We start from the raw sequence: 22,673 nt of genomic DNA, 5'->3' as shown, positions 1-22,673 counted from the left end.
TAATGTTCATCCTGCAACTGAAGAGATTTTTTTACTGTTTTACCCCCACCTCCCTACTCCTTCACTGAAAGCCCCTTCTCTTCTTCCTTTCTCGATGGATCTGACCAGAGTTCCCGAACTCCCCAAACTCTTGTTTTCTCTCTCTCTCTCTCTCTCTTTCTTGTTGACCCAAATAAATAAACAAATAAAATAATTTTTTCCAAGTTTACTAACCCAAAAGTGATGTGATAGTTGATGCTTTAAGCAAGAGTTTACTGTAAACTTAGTTAAATCAATCTTTTTGCACGTTTTTAATCCATTTTAGGTCCTCATTACTGAAGTTAATAAAAGAAGAAAAAAAGCTTTTAAGTATCATAACTACTATGGAAGCTTCTCATAAAAAAAGAACTACCATGCAACCTTGGTATCCAAGCAAGAGGGATATGAATTATCGCACAAAAATCTTCTGCGAGATGCAGTGAATGTCCAACTGTTAGGGTGCATATCAGAACCCTCCCAGTGGTTGAATCCTCACTGCCTTTCACTGTAGAAATTTTGAGTCTATGAATTAGTCTAAAGATGTGAATTTGAAATCGAAATCATTTACCGAAACTGAACCAAGATGTTTGCACAAAAACCGTGAAGCCGTTTAATAAATGATTCGGTTCTAGTTTCAATTTTCAGATCGATTAACTAAATGGTTTGGTTCTGTTTTAACCGTTTAACTAATCATCAAATCGAATTAACACCAACAAAACTAAACTATTTACAACGTCGAACCGACCGTTTAAACTATATATGACTTACTAAAATAATGAGTTTCATGTATACAAAACAAGATGAGTTTAATTTAGGGAAGAAGAAAGGACCTTAGAGGCTGTCCAACAGCCTATTCAATATTTTACTCCTATTATGTAGTTATGTAGTTAAAACCTTGTCCCTTCAATGCCTCATTACTCATTCAATTTGATACAAGATTGAAGTTTTTATCAACACAGGCAAATTTTAGTAGGCATGCGAGTAAACCAACAAACCGGTTTCTAATGTTTAGAAATCGTATAGATTAAATCGCAACCAAAGCCATATAAAACCATAAATTGACACCATTTAAAAACCATGAAAGCAAAACCGTTTATTAAATGATTCTAGTTTCCGAAAGTGAAATGATTTAGTAAATGATTTGATTTTGATTTCAACCAAATAAATATGAATCAAATCGAACGAAACCATATCATATACATCGAAACCGAACCGATTAACACCCTTAAATTAGTCTACTAAAAGAAAATAAAAAAACCAGTTGGATACGCCAAGCCCTTGTCTCGAGATTCTCAGTACCACAAGACAACCTCTTTTGGGGGTTACGTACTACTTTTTATCTGATTTGAAAACAAACAATGGTGCAAAGACAAGATGCAAAGTATAAGTTCTCCGGGTTATCAAGGTGAGTATACAGCTATTTGTTTTCTGTCTTGTGTATCTTTCAGAGTATTTCTTTTAAATTGTTACCAAACAATGCAGCTCAATTTATCTCTCCCAGAGAAATTGACGAGAAAACCAAGGTGATCTTAGATTTTTGACCAAACAATCCTTAAATAAAGGTTTTGAACTCCCCTCCCAAGATTTGAAGAGGAATATTTTAAGAAAAGGAAAAATTAACAATCTTTATAGAGTTGGCAATGTCAGTTGCTAGCTCAAGCTGGTATCAATCTTAGTAAAATAAGTGATAAAATAAATAAAAGGCCAATTAATAAATAATAAATTAAGGAGAAAGGCTGGGAAGAAAGCCTGATGTGTTTTCGGTATATTTTACAGTAGCAGTGGCGGTGGTTAATCATTCAATGGCTCCCTTTTTAACGCAGGCGTGGGTATAAATGAAGAAGCTTTGGTATAAGTCATTTCTTCCTTCTTCTTTTTTCAAAGACCCTTCTCTCTATCTTCCCTCTTTAAATCTCAGTCTGGTTCAGGTCAGGAGCCCTTCTGATCTCTTTGACGGTTCTTTCATATAACTTGGCAGTGAATAATAACTTCTGAACAAAAGTGGACTGTTTGAACAAATCCCAAATTCAAGGAAGAATGCCAAAAGTACAAAGGAATCTCAAGTGGGTATCTTTCTCTTTCTACTTTTAGTTGGGTTTTTCTTTGTTTCAGAGGTCGTTCTGTAGCTCTCTGACTAGGGTTTTCTTCAGGGTTTTGAATGCTGGGTTTTGATCCTGAAATCAATGCTCTATTTGTTAGTTGAATGTTTTGGGGGAGTTTTCAGCTCTTGATTTGAATTGGGTTTCTGTTCTCTGGGGCTTCTCAATTGAAAATTTGGAAAGATCAATCAGTTCAGTCTACTGATAAGCTTTGGAAATAGTAGCAGTTTTAGCTTTCGTGATATCCGATACATTTCAGCTTTGAAGTGGACTTTTTCCTCCCTATCATTATCATTTCTTTCTTGTTGATTCATCTTCCCCTGACGATCTTCTTATTTGGTTTCAATCCTCTATAACCCATTTAGCTTTGTTTGAGTTGGTATTATTTCTGGTTTGTTCCCTCTTGGTTGGAGTTGGTTTCTTGCTTTCCTTGATCTATCGCATGTTGGAAGATTCTGTGTTGTTTATTTTATTTCGGTTTGGTCAGACTCTGATCTCCATCTAGTATCGTTGTGTATTAGGGGCTTTTAGTATTCACCCAATTTGAAGTTCTTCCTCTTCTGTTTGAAGAGTGCTCTGGATGTTATAGCATATGTTAAAAATATTTTAGGTTTAGGGGTTGATATCTTGCATCTTTCTACCTTTGTTGTACCCGTTGGGAGGCATGGATTTGGGTGACAAGAATAAATTTGACTTGGAGAAGAGGAATGGGGATTCAATGAACTATCATTCATCTAATATGTCCTCAGAATGGCAATATGGTGGTGCCAATCTCACAAACCAGGCAATCAATTTAGTTCCTACAGATAATTCAATTCCCATTTGCAAAGATGACCTGATGGGTTCCTCGGCTTGTTCCTCTGTATCCATGGGAGACTCATTTTGCCCAAGTCTATGGGAACACCCCAATTCACAGAACGTGGGATTCTGCGATAGTAATGTTCAGATCAGTATGAGCATGGGCCAAGCAGTGGCAATGGGGAAAGGGGTTCCTGGCCCTTCAAGAACTGGGATTGACAAGGCACTAGATATCAGCTGGAATCCCTCGATATCTAAAGCTGGTGTCTTTTCACAAGGGGGTGCAGGGATCTTCCCTCAGAGCTTGTCTCAGTTTCCTGCTGACTCTGCCTTCATTGAGCGAGCTGCCAGGTTCTCGTGCTTCAGTGGTGGTAATTTTGGTGACATAGTGAATCCTTTTGGCATATCTGAATCCTTGAGTTCCTATCTCAAAGGGGGAAGAACAGTTCAAGGGGCCTCTGAGGACCTCTCGAATGGTTTGGAACCTGTGATGGGAGCCAAAATTCAGAATAATGAGCTGAACATGACTGAAGTTTCAAAAGATGTTTCCCTCTCTGTTGAGCGTCAGGCAGGGTCAGGTAGAGATAGTACTTCTGAATTGTTTTTTGATTGGTCTGGAGTGCTAAATTTATAGTTATATTAATGTGTTCAAACTATTCTCTATTGTAGGATACTGAGCTGGACCAAGTTAAAGGACCTCAGCAGTCATCTGGTGAAGCTGTAAAGGAGAATACTGACAGCAAACAGAAGGGTGACAAAATCCAGCTTCTACCACTATGAAGCCTTCTGGGAAACATGGGAAAGATGGTTCCCAGGCTGATGATGGATCCAAGGAAGATTATATACATGTTAGAGCTCGAAGAGGTCAGGCAACAAACAGCCACAGTCTTGCCGAAAGAGTAAGATTTTTTATTAGGATTTTCAGTTTGTGTGAATCTATTTGCATCAAAGAGTTTGGATTAATTAATTAAGGGTTTTGATGGTTTCTCATATACATGTTTGAAGCCTTCTTCCCCAACCTCCAAAAAATACACTCAAAAGAGGGCCATGCCACTTTAAAGTGAATAAATTGAAAGAACAGTATTAATAGTGTGAGAAATAATTAAGATGGCTCCATTTTTTTTGGGGGGGGGGATTGGCTCTTTTGTACTTCTTTTTAACTGCTAGAGATGAATTAACAATCATTTTTTGCTACCATCATTATTCTTTAGACACAACCTACCTATTAAATTACTAATTATATAGTTTAAATGTACCCATCTATGTTGTGGGTGATGGTTCCTGCCGCATGGCAGTTCATTGGTGCTCTTTTTTTTATTTTTTTTAATACCTTTCATCTATATCATCATCTATGATCCCCCTATAAGTTTCAGCCCTACCTGTTTACCCAAGAGGAGATATAAAGCGCCAGAGACTGGTTGAAGATTCAAATTTGTTTTTTTTTTTTTCCCTTTTAAAAAAAAATATGAAGAAGATATTCCTCAGCCACACCACATAAAACACACTTGGGAATGAGGGAAATACATTTTCTTTTAACCATATCATCAGTTGAAAATTTTCCTTTCATTAATCTCCATCCAAAGATAGCCTACCTCGTGAACGACGAATCACCTCCCAAGCCGAAACTGATCGAAAACATTCCCGAAGAGGACGGACACCAATGACACACCTCCTTCTCAGCCATTTCCCACCGTCCACTGAATGCTATCTGAGACAATACTCCAAACTTTTTTCAAGCCAGATCAAATGAAAGAAATAATGTATCAACTTTATAGGCACCCCAAGTTACAATGGATGGTTAAGATATTTACAAATGTCCTCCATCCAATGGTTGGGGAGGAAACTAGAAGCTTCCCCCTCCTTAGTGGCCTTTTTTTTTTTTTGCTAACGACGGATTTTCAGGCCTTCAGCTTGACTAGTCTCGCAGACCCATACTGACCCCACAACCGTATGGACCAGGTCATATCGGGGTTGAATGAGAACCATTCAACTTTCACTGAAAGCAATGAAAAGCACTAAACACCCCCGTGTGAGTGACCCAATGTGTGCCTAGTGGGAGTCGAACTTAGGAAGTCTGAGTTTACGACTCATACCAAGTTCGTTGCTCACCAACTGCGCTACTCCTTTGGTCACTTTCCTTCCCTTTAATTCTCCTTACAACCAAACATAGCCTAAGATATTTAAAAATGATTTTTTTTTTTTACATTAATATCCCTAATACTCAAAAATGCAAAAGCATTTTGTTTCATTTGACACAACACATTGCCACTTGGATTTAGATCGTTATGGTATCGGATATGTATGGTGGTGACCGATAATGATAAGGCAACATACGTATAGTTGATACGGTATAAAAAAAAGGGTAACTCTTTTTTTCTCAAAAAATGGTATTTAAGCTCCAGCTTGGTGGCCTTAACAGAGCCTTCAAGGTGCAAAGCTCCAACCAATTCAGAGTTTGTCTCCTCACCCTGTGAGACATCAACTGTATCACCATGATCTATTCATACTCTCTCTGGGTATGTTGTGTCTTTGCTTCCAACCCCTTCATATTTTTTATGCCTAGGTATTATACAGACAAATGGTTTCTCAGGACCATCCATAAGGGTCAAAGTCACATGCTGTTCTTCAACAAACTGCAGTATGACTAGGACATATTGGATCAATTATCTTCTTATTAATGGTCCACAGTTTGTCCCACTCTATGAGTTTGAGATTTTTCGAGGCCCCTTATAGCACCAAACAATAACAACATTCAAAACCCTATCTCATCTTAATGGGATCGGCTACATAGAGATTTCAAGCAAGAATGAGCTCGAAGAATCATGCAAAAAGATTAACGAGTTATTGTTGATTATAATAAGTGTCGGTTGTCAATCTAACGCATCACTAAATTCAGCCACAGGCTTATAACGACAGATTATAATAAGGTACTGGTTGTCTACCTGACGTACCATATAGATCAATTAGGCCAAAGCATCCTACATGCATTACGTCCACCATCAAGATAATTCATTACCCAACCTACTTTTATGAAAGGAGGAATGAGATAATGAATTCTTGATAGCCTTGCTAAGCACGAAAGTAACAAATTGAAACATATAAGTCCGCATTAAAAATATGTCATCAACACACAACTCCATAAATATACCGTTCTCAAAGCAGGTATGTGGACATAGTACCTTGGATTCTCCATTGCTTGGTGAGAGAGGTCTTAACAATGTAGAAAGGGGGTCTGCTCCCAAGGAAGTGACTGACCAAATAGTTTTTCCATTTGAAGATTTTAGGTTGTAGCAGCACAGAAGGGTAGATCCAACTTGGAAGTTGTCGATCAGGGAGGTAGGCACAAAGTGGAGAAGGTGCCCTTCCAAGGAAGGGAAGGGATGACGACTAAGAAGGGGGCTGGGAGGAGGGGAGGGGGAGATGGAGTGGTCATTGTCGGTGGCTGAGGTCGCCAGGAGAAAGTCAAACATGGGGACTCTGGTCTTCGCCAAGAAACCCTCTCTAGATCTTCTCTTCCTTCTTTAATTTTATGTTGACAGTTCATCTCCCAGCTAATCATCTCTTCATTGCCTTTTTTTTTTACCTCAAATTTCCCTGCTTTGTTTCGAAAGGATCCATGTAGCCGATCCCATTAAGTTGGAATAAGACTCAATTTGTTGTTGTTGTTGACTCATCCAACTGAACCTAGGATGATCTCATCTAGGAATCAAAAAAAAAAAAAAAGAGGGAAATTTTAGAGAAAGAAAGGGAACTACTCTGTGCTTAGTGGGGCTATCCGACTTTTGGAAGGGATGCATTTATTAGATAAAAGATGTGTGTTTAAGTTGTTACTTTCGTGCTTAGCGGGGTTATCATGATTTCGTTATCTCATTCCTCTTTTTATGAAAGTAGGTTGGGTGATGACTTATCATGGTGGTGGACGTAATGCATGTAGGACGCATTGGCTTGACTGATCTATATGGTATGTCAGGTAGATATCTGGTAACTTATTATAGTTTGTCGTTATAAGCCTGTGGCTGATTTGTAGTTATGCGTCAGGTTGATAGCCTGAACATTTTATGATTAACCATAGCCCGTCAATCTTTTTGCATGGATCCTTGCGCTCCTCCTTGCTTGGTATCCCCATGTAACCAACCCCATTAAGTTAAGATAATGTTTTGGTTGTTGTTGTTGTTGTTGAAAGAGAACTGCTCCTTGCATGAATTGGATATACTAGTATAAATTGTGTAAAAGGAATGTTCTTAGTTCAGTTGCATGCATCAACAGGGTTTTGGGCGTGGGGGATTACTATAATAGATGAGCCAAATACGAGCCAAATACTGTAATCACAACTAGAAGTAACTTACCCAGGTTAATATGTAAAGCAACAACATTGCAAAATCTTAGGCATCTGCAAATCACTAGTTCACTATGGTTGCCATATCATTGCTTGGTGGTGAGCCTGACAGTGCTTGATCAAATCCACAACCACAGTTGAGACATAAAGATGGATTTTTATTTTTATGGCAAACTAAAGAGAGACATAAACAAAACATTGCATTATAAGCCAGTCTATATAATAGAAATACAAAATAGTTCATTCATCCTTTTTATCAAAATAAAAACATTACCAACATCTTTCAATAGAATAGAAACATCATGAAGTAAAGAAAACAGCCACCAAGACCACCATGCAAGAGATCGATGAGTTAACCACATCACCATGTCTTGGCAGTCTGTCCAAACCTCTAGGCCTCCTTGCTCCTTTGCTCCCTGCTGACCCTGTTGTAATTCCCTAATTTCTGCATCCTGAGGACACCCTACAACAACATGATCCATATACGCCACCACAAATTGAGAATTTAATAACAATGTTGAGCACCAGCCTCCCTCACCAGACAAAGGGTCAAAGCTACCACAAAAATTTAGGATAGGGCAACCCACAGCTGATAACCTCTGATAGTCTTTAAGGGTCAGAGAGAATTCATTGTGTAAGGGGTAACAGGAACAATATGGCGGAAGAGCTTAAGATCAATAAGCCCATCTGCAGATTGATTTAACAATAGAAGTAGGGTTGGTCTTCGCATGTTTAAAAATAGGTGTATTGCGGCCCAACCTTACAAAGTAAAAGGAGATCGCAGCGACTGATACAATAAAGTGCTTCTCAGACTTCAAAAGAGAAGGACTATTTCAACAAAGAAGAAGCTTGGATATATTTTGTCCTTGAACCCAGCGGCTCAAAATCATTTAGTGAAGTCACAGGAAATGAAAAGGAGCCATTCAGTCTCAATTTCCTTAATACACAAATGGATCCAGACTAACCATTTAGTGGCTATCTTAGTTGAAAAAGCACCAGTCCTACCAAGTACAAATCCAATAGTCATGAGAAAGTCGAACACTTAAAAGGCTGTTTTGGTATGATTTCTATTTCAGTTTCATGGGGTGATTTCGATTTCGGAAGTTGCCTGGTTTGATTTTTGCACCTTATTTCAGTGAAATAGAAATCAAATTTCAATGAAATTCTAAAATAGGAGTGAAGCTCTTTCAATTTCGAAATTGAAATTGCACTCACTCCTGCTCCTTAATGAGCACATGGTAATTTTGATGGGCAAATTGCACTCACTCCTTCTCCTGATGGTCTCACCACTATCATATCCCAAACCCCCACCCCACCCTTCCAAGCCCTGCCCCCCACGAAGCAGGACCGATTACCACACACACACACACACACACATATATATATATATATATATATAGAAATCTGCCTGGTCACGTGGCCCCTGCACCAAGACTCAGGGGTGCATGAAATTACTGCCTGACTCCCTGTGAAATCAAACGTTGAGTCCTCCTCCAACTACATCTCTGTTCCGATCAATTTTCACCTCTAGACCACCCTGTAAACCCCAGAGTCCACAGCAACCATGGAGATACAATTGGCCTACCGGGCACACCTAGTCAAGAGGATCAGCACAGTCAAATAGGACGATGACTGATTGCAGCAGCTCATCCAATGGGAAGAGTATTCATGAATGAGGTACTCAAGGCTTTGTTGCTGCAACATGATAAGTTGCCAGGGATATATCCAGCAGTGCATGAGCTGCAGAGAATGGAAAGCCGTCGGGCGGTGGTGTTGCAGGAGATCCGGGATGCAGTGACAGATGCTAAAGTCCCCGATGCTGACGATTTCCTCATCAACTGGATTAGACACAGAGAGATTGTAGCAAATTTTCTTGGGTCACAGAAATTTGGACCTAACGATCGACAGGTTCAAAATCAAGCCAAATCGGACCGATAGAAAATTTCTAGAACAGCCCAAACCAAAACAAAACCAAGGAATAACGGTTTGGTCGGTTCCAATTTTATTGGCCACTTTCAGTTTCAGTTCCGGTCCACAATTGACACACATAATAAACACAACACAAACACCCTAACAACATTGGACATACCAGAATCAATGGACTATCTAATGGAATACCTGAAAAAAATAAATTCAATAGCACATACCTGAGTCATTTTTTTGCCACATTCAAGTAAAATATCCTTGATCTTGTGGCTTTTTCTGCAACAGCAAAAAAAAAAAAAAAAAAAAAAAAAGTTTAGGCTTTTGGATTCATATGGGACCAGCTGCATTAGGATTAGAGAAGTTGAAGTGCTTGCAACCGAGTACAGACATCAATGACTTCTCCTACAGGTGCCCAATCGCCAAAATTCCTCTCAATAAACTGGTAAGCAATGCCACCATTTCCACTTCGAACTATAAATAGCCCACCCTTAATTTCACCTTCCCCATTGAAGTTAGGCTCAAACTCTGTAGCTTTTGCACGCCTGTAATTTGCAATGGCTTGAGGAATGAATACAAATCCTGTTATGAATTTTTCCTCAAGAAGCTTTCCACCTCCAAGAGCTTTGAAGAAGTCCAGATTCAGGTCAAGGATTATGACACCACCCCAATAGTGAGGCCAAAATTCTTTAACCTCAATAACATTGGGGGGAAAAAAAAAATTGATCCAAGAAAAGTTGGTCAAAAGAGCAAAAACATGAAGCAGGTCCCATAATTACCTCAGATTCCCAGAGCATCAAATGTGGGTTTCCTTGAATAAATTAGGTGAGCTTGAGCTCTTCACATGATGCACTTGTAATCACATTTGTGAGAGAGGAGTAATCATTCATGAGGTCCCAAAATCTCAAGTAAGACAGGTAGAAAATTACCCAGGCCTTTGAATACAAACCAATACAACTGGTTTATCAAGCCACAACTCTAAAGCCTTCATATGTGGTGCCTTTGTTTTCATTAATTTCTCTTTCCCAATTTTATAGTCTTGAGTAAGTTTTTGAACAGAGATGTTCTTGATAGCAGAATAAGGAGCTACATCATCAACCACAGGTGGAGGTTGTACACAACCACAAAACCTTGGTTCTGCCGGCTCCACAGCAACAATCCCTCTAAAGTTATGTCCCTCTGTAATCTAATGTGAACTCCCACAAGCACTTTCACTCATAGAAGGTATGCTATTTCTTCTTGTGCTTACAGGAACCTGATACGGGGTTGTGCTATCTATGAAACAGTTAATGTGTGCTCTTCTCATGTCAAATTCAGAGGAAAGATCCATAGTACTCAAGCGAAGAAGCTCGGAAAATGGTTTCCCAGAGGTTTCCAACTTATCTGCGAATTGCATCAACTTCCGGTCATCCAGGTATGATCTCATTTTCAATGCATCCTAGAGAAAAAACAAAACATGGGTAATAAGGTCATCATCAGTAAAAGTGATTCTTATTTTGACAGATAGAGAAGATTGCATTTCATGGAAGATTGCATTTCATGGAACAGGTAAAACTATCACAAATAGCAGCATAGGACAATAAAATGACACAAGTTCCAGGACATCCAGGAGAATTATGTTCAAAACAGATAGATGATGAAAACCAAAACTTTTGAATAAGATTAGATGTTATAATTCTAAGAACTGGACAACGAAAATGCCAAATTTAAAAACAAGGAATCAAGCATCAAGATGGTGATTTGAATTAAGATAAGTATGTCCTTGAGAGGAAATCCTGTTAAAGCATAAAAAGAAGCTAATGAGAGAAGAGTCAGCAGATAATGCCATCATCTTCATCAAATAAAAAAATTCAGGAACACCCCCCCCCTCTCAACACACCCACCCACACACAAAAGAGAAGTAACCTATCTAGTAATCTATAAAAGACTACAGGGAAAGAAACCTAAAAGGGGAGAAACAGAAAAAAGAGCGTTCTTAAAGGTTCAATTATGAAGAGGATGTTAGAAATGACACTTCAAGGGATTGGGAGTACAATAAAGTATAAATACAGGAGTGCTTTTCCTCTCTCGAAGGAAGGAGAAAACCTCATGGTGAAAGAGAAAAATGGAAATAAGTTTTAGAAGTATAAGGGATAATTAACCTTCTGTCGTTCAGTCATGTTCATCGCATCCATATCCTCCGAATTCATTATCTTCAAAGTTGGCACATCATCCCAACCTTCTTCCAACAACTTTGGAATCACAAAGACCTGAACAACTAAAATAAAAAACAATTGAAGCATCATGTACTTCAAACTTAGAAAATGTCCATGAGGAAACACTTGGGTCAAATCAGTATCAGCTTATTCCATCTTATTCCTTTTAGGTAAGGTGCTTACTTGACAATTTATTAGATCCAGTTTGCATCAATTTCAGAGTGAAGATTACAACAAACAGAAAAGAAGAAATGAATAAAGAAAGAAGATAAGAATTATTAGTTGATTTCTCTAACGTGCTTATGGAAAGGGGGAAAAAAAATTGAAAATGAAAAGGCAAGACTGTGGGGTTAAAGAAAGGCACAACGTGTAGGGAGAAGAATGAAACAAATTTACAAATAGAGGGAGGACAAAGATTACAACAATATTTAATCTTGTGAAAGCAACATAACTGATTAAAAAGTGGATTGAAGGGTTAGGTGAAAAAAAGAAAAAAGCATGGTCCTTGCTGTATTAGAAATTAATGTGTGTGTTTTGGCTTTGGATTCTTGCTTAGATAAGAAGGTTTTGTCATTGCCGTCTAAAGCCTGCTCCTGAAGCCTCAGTCTTCACACAGCGAAGGAGATATCTATTAGAAAAATAAATACCCCACTACCCCCCCCCAAAAAAAAAAAAAAAAAAAAAAAAATCCTCCTCAAATGATTCTTGGCCTCTTGGGACATCGGTAGGAAAGTCAGTTAGGAGCATGTCACCATTTCATTTACATATTCATAAAGCCAATAAATCAGATGCAACATATGCCTCTTACATGAATACACAGAAGGAAAAGAGTCAAATTCACTTACAGATCAGTCTGGGTTTGCATCCACAGAATTCCAGAGTGCAACACAACCGTTGGTTGAATCAATAAAGACCAGAAGTTTGACATATCCTTGAGCACTATCTACTCGGAGACCACTCATGGCTATCCTGCAGGTCTTGGATAAGGGTGGTCTTCTCATTCACTTCCCTGAAATAGCCATTTAAACAGGAGTTTGGCAACAATAATGACAGAACAGACATCTATGCCAGGGTGTTCCCTGCTGAGGCTGCAGTGAAGGACCCATGGATACGAAGACTGAGAATCCCCATTTGGAGGTCTCCATGATAACCCAGGTTGAGAAATTTGGATTACGAGTTGAAACCTGTCCATCACGAATTTCACTTATTGGGTATCTCATATCTGAAACTTCAATGATTGATTCAGTGAATCCGAAAATTAACTTATGGGTGTGTCTAATGATCCCACAAAGCGTGTAATTTAACCCAGCTTGTACGATCAGAAGCGAAGGAATTTTCTGCTGCTCATCGGTAACTGAAATTTTGAGTTGAAAAGAGGCTCTGCTTTCTTCACCTCCTCTTGTCATACATTTGATATCAAGGAGTACTTCTAAGGTTGGCCAACTGTTAATTGGGTTTCTTCTTTAGGTTTCCATAGCCTACTCCAACCTTCTCTGCTAGGATAACTTGCTTTACCCTGCATCATTTGAATCTCTACTCACTGTGAGATGCTAGTGGAGCTCAATCTACAGCCATGAATCACTCAAACAGAGCTTCATTTTTTTTTCTTTACTTTTGGTTTATGGGGTAAGCCATGAAACTCACTTTGATGGGCAAGATTGTTTCTCAGATAACCTTTCTTTACTGCGGCCGCTTACTCTTCTTCTTCTTTTTATTTATTTATTTTTATTTATTTTATTTTTATCAAGCAAGTAAAATATTAAAAACTTAAAAGTTCATTGGGTGTTAATCCGTTTGGTTTCGATTTAAATGGTGCGGATCGGTTTGGTTCACATTTATTTAACTAAAACTATAACCGCACCATTTACTAAATGGTTCCACTTTCTGAAACTATGACAGTTTAGTAAACGGTTTTGGTTTCCATGGTTTCTAAATGGTATCGGTTTCACGGTTTTAAACGGTTTCGATTTTGGTTCATTCCATACGGTTTGTAAAACTTTTCACAATCGATTTGTCATAACTTGCAACCATCTCTAGACCGAAGATCATAAGCTTATCAAAAAATAATTGGCAACCACAAATAAGAGATTCTATATTAACGATGGTATGTCTTAATTTGATAATCTAGTGCTATTTCTTTGCATGGCCTTTCTCAAACATTTAAAACTAATATCATACAACATCCAAATCCAACCTTCTACAACATAAAATATTAAAATGACAGATGGTTCAGCCAAAACACCCCATCTATGATGACATAATAATATAGTAACATATATGGATTATAAGTTCATGATCTAAAGCCTAAACTTGAACTGAATTGCAATAAATCATACCAAAGCAGGATGGACACTTAATTTAATTGTTAATTGATATATGGCTTACTGTCCTTTCTTTATTTAATTGTTATACGGATTAATCGGATCGGTTTAAACGATTTTAAATGGTTCGGTTTAAACGGTTTCAATTCGGTTTGAAACCAACGGATTCCGCAGTTAAAACCGACCCGACCCATTTAGCGAATCGGCCTAAAACTTAAAACCATAACCGCATCGACCTAACTATATACTATTTGGCTTCCATAGCCTCTAAGGCTAGCTACATATTTAAGTTCCCTTATTATACTATTATTAGTTTTCTATACAAAAGGGGGTTATAAGCGTAGCTGTCTATTTCACTACATAGAGATATTAGAATCCTATAGTTAATTAGAGGGATAATATTTAGGTTCCATTGCATTACTAATCTTATTTCATCTCGATCACTCCAAACTTCATCGACCTTTATGTCCTTTTCTTTAGCCAAGCGTATGCCCTCGAGCATTCCTATAACTGCTCCTCCCTCATTTTCTCCTGTCAACAAATAATCAGCATGGCATAAGAAACATTGACCTTGGATAAGAAAACATACAGCCCATGCACTCACTTTTTTATATTTATCCAACCTGATTGTGACTATTAAGATATTTTTATGGATTGGGGGGGTGGGATGGATTTTTCATATTGACTAGGTGACACCTGTGAATATTGATTATTGTATTGTACTCCATTGGTGATCCCAAAGCCGGCTTGTTTCAGAATATTATCAAAATTTGGTTTCATTCCATCAAACACAATCTTGTTTCTACGATTCCAAATGAAATAGCAATAAATCATTAAGACAGAAAAGAACCTCTTCAAGTCTAACTTAGGTATATTACCCGAATTGATGCAGTACAAGATAAATTTATTAAAAGATAAGCCTTGTAAGTGATTAGGTTTGAAACCTAATGGGCAAGCTGCGCAAACTCTTCTTGTGAATTCACAATCAAGAAGAATGTGTTGTAAAGATTCATGATGGGTTAGACAAAACCCACACATGGGGTCAATGTCCATCCATTTAGATAAGATATCCTTTGTGGGTAGTCCCACATTGATCAGTCTCCAAAAGAAGAGTTAAACTTGGGGTGGATATTGATTTTCCAATAAAAACGCCACAATTGTGAGCAAGGATAGGAGCAATAACAATTGTTTGAGCATCCATTGAATTTTGTCAGTGAATTTGTCAAAAGATAATAGTAGCTAGCTTTGTTTTGAAAGATCCCTTCTCAAAGAGGAGACACCGCCACTTGTCAGGTTGATGGGATAATTGGATCTGTAAAGTAATACTATTGAAATGAACAAGTAACACATTATTCAGCAGTCCCATATTCCAACGATCATTTATCAAAAATTCATTGACTGTGACCAAAGATTGTTCAAACGGTCTTGAGCTTAGAGTTGATATATCCAGTGTCTTGTTAGGTTGAGACGAATAAATCCATGGATCATCCCAGAAAAAGATTTTGTTGCCATTACATATTTTCCTAAAAACGACGTTTCTTTATAATTGGGAGCACGAAGACTATACCGTTCCAACACGAAGAGCCCCGAGAACTTAAAGTCTTCTTATGAAAAATAGACATGTTATTGAATTATTTGGATTTGAGTACCTGAACCCAAAGACTTTGGTCACAGTTCAACATCGTCTAGGTTAACTTCAGAAGCAAAGCCTTGTTGTGGGTTTTAGAACTCTTGATATCCAGACCTCCAGCTTGTTTGGGTTGGCATATTTTTTTCATCCAATCAAATGAGGCCTATTCCGGTTGGTTTCATCACCATTTAAAACATGAAGATAGATAGAATCCAATTTCCGGCAAACGTTCTTTGGGAACAAAAAGCAAGACATTAGATGCGTAGGCACAAAAGCAATAGAAGACTGTAACACAACAAATCTCCCTGCAAAGGATAGAAGGTTTGCCTTTCAAGAAGTCAATTTGTTACTAACTCTATCAATGATGTTCTGAAAATGAGAGGATCTAGATCTGGGAAAGAAGAGACATGTTCCCAAATATGTAGAATCGTCCTTCATTTCAGTGATGCCAATCGCGTTGCACAGATGAATTCTAGAAGCCTTGTCAATGTTAGAACTAAAAGCTAACCCACTTTTTTCAAAATTAATGGTGAGACAATAAAGGTTAGAAAAGAGGTCCAAAATACATCTAATAGTATTAAGGTCCTCAGTAATAGCTCTACAGAAGATAAAAGTGTCATCAACAAAGAAAAGATGAGAAATCTCAGGGGCATATCTAGCAATCTTGATACCTTTACAAAGATTAAGATCTCTATAGGTTGAGAAGTCTAGATAGCCCTTCCATAGCCATAATCAAAAGAAAATGGCTAAGCAGGCAACCTTGTCTAATTCCTCTAGAAGCATTGGAAAAAAAATGGCCCCTTCTCTTTTTGGTAGAATGCTCAAATAACCTTTCACAAGTGGCAGTTGGGAACTTGGAGCCTGGGGGCCTTTTCTCCTTTTTTTTTTAGATATGATTTATATTTTTTCTTAATTGGTGCAGTGACAGGAAGTTCGTGCATTGGATTTTTATATTGTTTTATTTTATTTTTTTTTTAAGAAATTAGTGCGGCTCTCTTATGAAAACTCTTTAAGTTATTACTTATACCTAACAAAGAAAAAAAACCTTGCGGTCCCATATGACCCTACAAACGTATATACTGGGTTATACTGGGATTGAATGTGAACCGAGTGAGTGGCCCAAGGTGTGCCTAATGGGAGTCGAACTTAGGACGTCCAAGTTTACAGCTCGTACCAAGTTCATTGCTCACCAACTATGCTATCCCCTTAGGTTGAAAATGAATTAGTATTTTAGATGACTTTTTCAACTATGGAAACATAAATAATAGTATGCTATGAGCCTGTCTCTCATGCATTTAATCACAAATTTTGAAATATTACCCTCTATTGAAAAGGCCTACGTATTCTATGACAATACTATGACAGTGAAGATATGAAAAAAGTTCGAAATTGTTGAGTAGTAATTGATCATATTGTGTCACGCCCTGTTCACATAGAATCGGATCGGTTATCGAGTTCCCACCGGATAACCCAAAACCATCAGGATCATCTGATATAATAACCACAACACAGCCAGCCATAAGTGATCAATGGAATATAATAATATAATATAGTGGAAGTCTTGTCATAAATGATTACCTATAATTTTTCATATACTCTTGATACCCAAATTAGCAATTTAAATATTGAAGGCACAAAAAGGAAATTTACTAAAAGAATCAAAAGAGTACAGTAAATAGAATCTGTCACTATTGTCCTGCAATACAACCCTCACACGGGCAGTTGTCACCGTGTTCGAATTCTTCAGGTACCCACCAATCCCCCATTGGAGTTTCATCAGTGGGACCCGACACAGGTTCTTCTACAGAATATCTTGCAAAATCATCTAAAAGGGTGTGTACACAAGGGGTGAGCTCACTAGCTCAGTAAATGAAAAGAAAGATGCATACAAGCAAATGCAAAGCAAATGATACTATATGCATGGGATTCATTTTAATCCTATTCCACCTAAACAACATTACTAGGTCATAGGTAATGTGCTACTTACAACCACAATGCCCGTATGCCCCCGGGTTCGAGACACGTTCTCCATCCCATGATACGCCCATAGGGTTGTCGGAGAAGACCCACCATGAGCACTCGAAAAAGTAAATCGTGGCCGAACCATAGCAGAAATTAAAAACAGTACGATTGACCTTCTGAATATATCACCAAGATTTCTAACTCTTCTAATGATTAGCCAGGCGTACTTCTAACCACCACGGCGATCCGTGACCGATGCTTGCCCCCCAGTGATAACACATTATGTAAACCCCTGTTGGGAAGGATTGTAGCACGAGGGATTATGATATCCTAACAACATGCTCGTACATGAGATAGTATAACTGCATAGTACTTCCGTGTCCTATTCCACAGTGTACCAATGCATTTGTTTCCAAGCCGACTATGACATCTAATCTAGAAATCCCACATATGTTCGGTAAGCCGACATCATAACCATCACATGATAAATCCATTCTCAAGATTTCAAGCAAGTAATCATGCATATATAATTTATGATACATCATGTTCAGTTCTAAAGGCATTATTTATTCATCTATCATATGCATGAGAATAGCAATTGCAATGTCAATATAATCCATAAATGCATAGGATGCCAAAAACACTCCAAAATTGAGATCAATGTCCTCTCCCCACTTACTTATGTTCATAGAAAAATCAGCACTCGCGGTACAGGTAAGATCCGGAGTGAGAAGATGAGTTTCTTGAAACCTAGCATAGATAAATGATTTAGAAATACGTACAAATCGGGACCATAAACGACATAAAATATGGTCACTACGCGTATAATAGTGTGAAGAAGGTTATCGGTGAGTTTGAGTTCAATTGGAGCTCATTTGGGCTACAGGTGGGTCATACAGGTGGGTGGGAGGACCCACCTATGAATTATGTCTGGACAGGCGGGTCACACTGGTAGGTGTGTTACCCGTCGATCCTACCTACCGGCAGACACAGAGAAGACAGGCGGGTCACACTGGTAGGTGTGGCACCCGCCAATCCTACCTGTTGGTAGACATAGAGAGGATAGGGGGATCTCACTAGTAGGTGTGACACCCATCGGTCCTACCCGCTGGTAGACACAGAGAAGACAGGTGAGTCACACTGGTTGGTGTGGTACCCGTCGGTCCTACCCATCGGTATTCCTCTGGTTTTGTTGTTTTTCATCTTTCTTCCATTCCAACTTATGGAAACCCCACAGGGTGCTTCCCACTTCATTCCCCATACATTCTAACCCTCTTTTACCTGACTGTTCCATAGATCTAAGCCATTAACAAGATTTGGGTAAAAAAATCGTGCCTTGGCTTGAAAACCCCAAATCTTGGGATCTTCTTCCACAAACTCAAATGCCTCTACAAATACTCCCAAATCCTTGTTTCCCTTCTCAAATTCTTCAAGAAAATCACACAAGGGTTCCATTACCTTCTAGATTCAACATACACAAAGAGGGTTTCATCATATCTCAAGGGGTTATGGGGTTTCTTACCTCAAAAGATAGATTTCAAGACACCGGTGAAGATACCAATGGCGAAAAGGTGAATCGTGGCCATGGGACCCAAGGGAGTAGCCTTTACCCTAGTCTTCTTCTTCTTCTTCCTGTTCTCTCCCCTTGACTTTACTCACCAAACCTTGCTGAAAATCATAAATGAGGAAGAAAGAGACATGAAGACTATTTATACTTTGGTTTATAAATATCTTGTAAGACCTGTTTGGTTCTGTCCATTTATGGACACAAACACATTAAATAGCGTTTTCTGGCAATGTAGCCTACATCATCGGGCATACAAGACCTCATTACAATGAGAATGTCGAAATACACATGTTCATCCAAGCTAGGCATATTAGGGTCCACAATACCCCAACAAGTGGGTCACACTGGTGGGTCTCGCACCTACCAGTGACACCCACTAGTTGGCCAAACAAGCCAACCTTGCTGTATTTTGGAGGAAAATGAAGTATTAAGACGTATCCCACACTCGTCACATGTTGTAGACTAAGTTCCTATCATTCAAATATGATAACGTACCTTTCTTATTCATACATGCCCTTGTGATATGTGTAAGGGCATGGCTTAGGCGTGTGGATAATCTCAGGTACTAGTTCAACCTTATCCGACCATCCCGCATTGACGTCACCCTTGCCATCATGTACCACAAAGCACTGGCATCAACCAGTTCTAGTTCAAACCCTGCTAGACCAACTCGAACCAACCGGTCAATAACCCGGGTTTAAAGAGTAAGGCTCTACATCTACCCCCCTCTTTAAAAAATTTCGTTTTCGAAATTGAAGTTATCTGGTAGTCCGAAAAGATGAGGATATTTAGCCTGAATATCAGCTTTTTTCTCTCACGATGCTTCCTCAAGTGAACAATTGGCCCATCGCACCTTTACAAAAGCGATGGATCGGTTGTGAAGAGTCTATCTTCCGGTCCAAGATTTCAGCAGGCTACTCTTCATTGAGAATTTTTCCCGATCCAGTCCAACCAATACTATCAGTTACTTGGTTGCTTGATCTTGATGCAAAGCAAAGGCCAAAAAGCAAAGTTTTCGTATATGTGTAGATCGTGGAAAACGAAAGACCTTTTTTCTAAAAGTACTCATTAATAATTATTAGCATATTTATATGATTATATACTCTATATGAACTTTTTTTCCAAGGATGCTGCTTTGACTACTGCTTTAACTTCTTCTTTTTATCTCATTTTACCTATTTTTTTACCTCTTTTTAGAATGTCTATTCTTATGCTTACATGCATCTTAGACCTTATCAGATCCATGTAGCCAACCCCGTCAAGTTGGGATAAGGTTACAGTTGTTGTATACTTAATAAACCTGGTTGGGATGGATTGAGTTGGGTTGGGTTGAGACCTCAACCTAGGCCCAACCCAACCCTACATCGGGCCTGAAAATTGCAACCCTAACCCACACTATGGGCTGAAATCTCAGCCCAAGCCCTGTTCGGGCTTAGGGCGGGCTAGGGTTGATTCAGGTTGATCAGGATTTTTTGACACCCCTAGGGCTACAGATCACCACTTCACCCGGCGCTTGGAACAGCTAGCCAGATAACAAGAAAAGAAGAAAAAAGCTCTATTCAAAATGATCTATGAAGTAATGATCAATGCCGATTTTATAGGGCAATTTTTATTAGACCTTGAATTGACCGTTAGGCTGTTTCAATAAAGTCTCACTCACCACATTAGGGTTCATTTTGAGAATGACAGTTAATTGTGATATATGGAAGTGTTCTTCATATAGAAATACACAGCTGATTCATAGATTGAAGTTTTCATTTCAAACATTATGATACTCCCTTTATGAAATTAGTTCTATATGGTTACGCATCAAGTTTGAAGTTATATTTTCTTGAAATATGGAAATATAAGCCAAGTGGGAGAATGTCAATTGATGCGGCCTATTTTGCCACATCATTGTAAGTAGTGGGGAGGTAGGTGGTTACATAACAAGGTACTCAAGTGAGTCAGTCCCTAGTTTTGGGTTAAGGCGAGTTGCACTCTTCCATCAAGAGTATCCACCTGGAAACCCCAAAAACCAGTAGCTCTCATCTCAACACCTAAGCACTGCCGCGATTGTCGCCCTGGAATTGGACATCAAGCAAGCCTTTTGATCCTATTGGAAGTAATTCCGCAACCTTCCTAAATTTAATTTACATCATCCAGAATCTCTCAATAAGAATGGATAGAGGTAGGAATCAGGCACCCAAACCATTCTGAACAAGTAAAAAATGGATAATGGGATCTCACACCCAGTTTAATAAAAATACACAAGGACAAGGAATCAAGGATATCCCACTGCTTCCTACAAGAAGTCGGAATAACCAAAAAAAAAAAAAAAAAAAAAAAAACCCTGCTTTGTAATGGTCCTGTAAGGATCAATGGGTTCAACAGAAGGAAAAGTTGGGAGATCAATTATATAACCTACTTGATACAGAAATTATATCAGGGACAGGTCAATGTGGAAACTTTGGGGATATAAATTATACAACACACTTAAACCTCAGTAATATACTGGGGCTCTTGATGAAATTGTCCCGACTTTGAAGCGTTTTCTGCACCAGAGGAAAAAAAAAGGTGCTGGACTTCAGGTTATTAGGAATCAGTACAAGACCAACTGCATTACAGAGAATCAAAGAAGTCTAGAAACCTGAGACTAGAATGCAGATCTTAATAACTTCATCAAGTGGTGCCTGATCACCCATTGTCCTCTCGATAAACTGATAAGCAATGCCGCTATTTCCACTGCCAACTATAAATAATCCTCCTTTAATATCACCTGCTCCTCTAATGTTTTCATCCAATCCCGTAGCTTTTGCCCACTTGTAATTTTCCATAGGTCGAGTGTTCAAAAAGAAACCTGTTATGTAATTGTCTTTGAGGAGCTTCCCACCTCCAAGAGCTCTAAAGAAGTCCATTTTCCGGTCGAGGACTGTACAACCTCCCCAGTAGTGAGGCCAAAACTCTTTAACCTTAATATTATCAAGAAAATTATTCAGCTAAAACCAAAAGACATCCAGACAAACAAGTTGAGCATAGAGGAGATGGTAAAAAGAGCAATAACTTAAAGCAGGTAATGTAGTTACCTCAGTTTCTAATTCTTCATTAAGAACTGCAATTAATTGAACCCCCAAAGCATCAAATATAGGATTCCTTGCATAGAGTTGGTGAGCTGTAACTCTGCACATTATGCACCTGTAATTCCATTTGCGAGTTAAGAATAATCATAACCAAAGATACACAAATTTAACGGGTGGTAGAATGTAAAAAATGTGAAATGGGATAATGATCTTCAATTTCTCAAGTCTTCATGTTGATGAAAAATTAGGGAATTGTGGTCTTTTTTTTTTGCTTGGGGGGGGGGGGGGGTGGAGATCAAGTAACATCATTTGAATATACTTTTTTTTTTTTTACATGTGTTAATAAGACAGTTCTTTGAATAAAAAAAGATGGAGAAATTTGTAATCTTCATGATTTACAAGATGATGTATTTTCTTAAATTATTTTCTTTTATTGTATAGATATCTTGTGCACTCCTACGTCGTCTAATAGGCTTGCTCATAGTTTGGCTGTTTCTGCTTCCGTTTTTGAAAGTTTTTAGTTGGGATAAAGAGTGGTGTGTGTTTATAAAGGTCAAGAAAAAAAAATAATAAAAAATAAAAAAGAAAAGAAAATCAGCAACTTCCAATAGTTTCTCCAAAAGGGCGTTGCTTCTGGTTCCATCCATAGGTCTTCCCCTAATTTGCCAGACTGGTTAGTAGGTGAAGAAAGCAAGGATAGAAATATTGTTTATCTTGGTTAATTTAAGTTTTACTCATTGCAAGGCCTTCTTGGGGGTTTTTTTT

General features: G+C 38.4%; 1 long non-coding RNA gene and 1 pseudogene across 3 annotated transcripts; one reads left to right on the top strand and one right to left on the bottom strand.

The window, feature by feature from the left end:
- The first annotated feature begins 1,763 nt into the window (after nucleotides 1-1,763).
- Nucleotides 1,764-6,361, top strand: LOC122071211 (annotated as a pseudogene).
- A 1,071-nt stretch (nucleotides 6,362-7,432) lies between these two features.
- Nucleotides 7,433-13,055, bottom strand: LOC122071205. Of its 3 annotated transcripts, none has more exons than XR_006138097.1 (3): nucleotides 12,215-13,055; nucleotides 11,316-11,431; nucleotides 7,433-10,612 (listed from the first exon to the last, which is right to left on the bottom strand). It is a non-coding gene; the product is annotated as an uncharacterized LOC122071205 (long non-coding RNA). The 3 variants fall into 3 exon arrangements; XR_006138098.1 differs by having other exon boundaries at nucleotides 11,316-11,423; XR_006138096.1 differs by lacking the exon at nucleotides 11,316-11,431.
- Nucleotides 13,056-22,673: the final 9,618 nt, after the last annotated feature.

The sequence above is a fragment of the Macadamia integrifolia genome, unplaced genomic scaffold (genome assembly GCF_013358625.1).
Source record: "Macadamia integrifolia cultivar HAES 741 unplaced genomic scaffold, SCU_Mint_v3 scaffold_197A, whole genome shotgun sequence".
Lineage (NCBI taxonomy): Eukaryota > Viridiplantae > Streptophyta > Magnoliopsida > Proteales > Proteaceae > Macadamia > Macadamia integrifolia.
The sequence above is the reverse complement of the archived record's forward strand: the minus strand, read 5'-3'. Positions and strand labels throughout refer to the sequence as shown.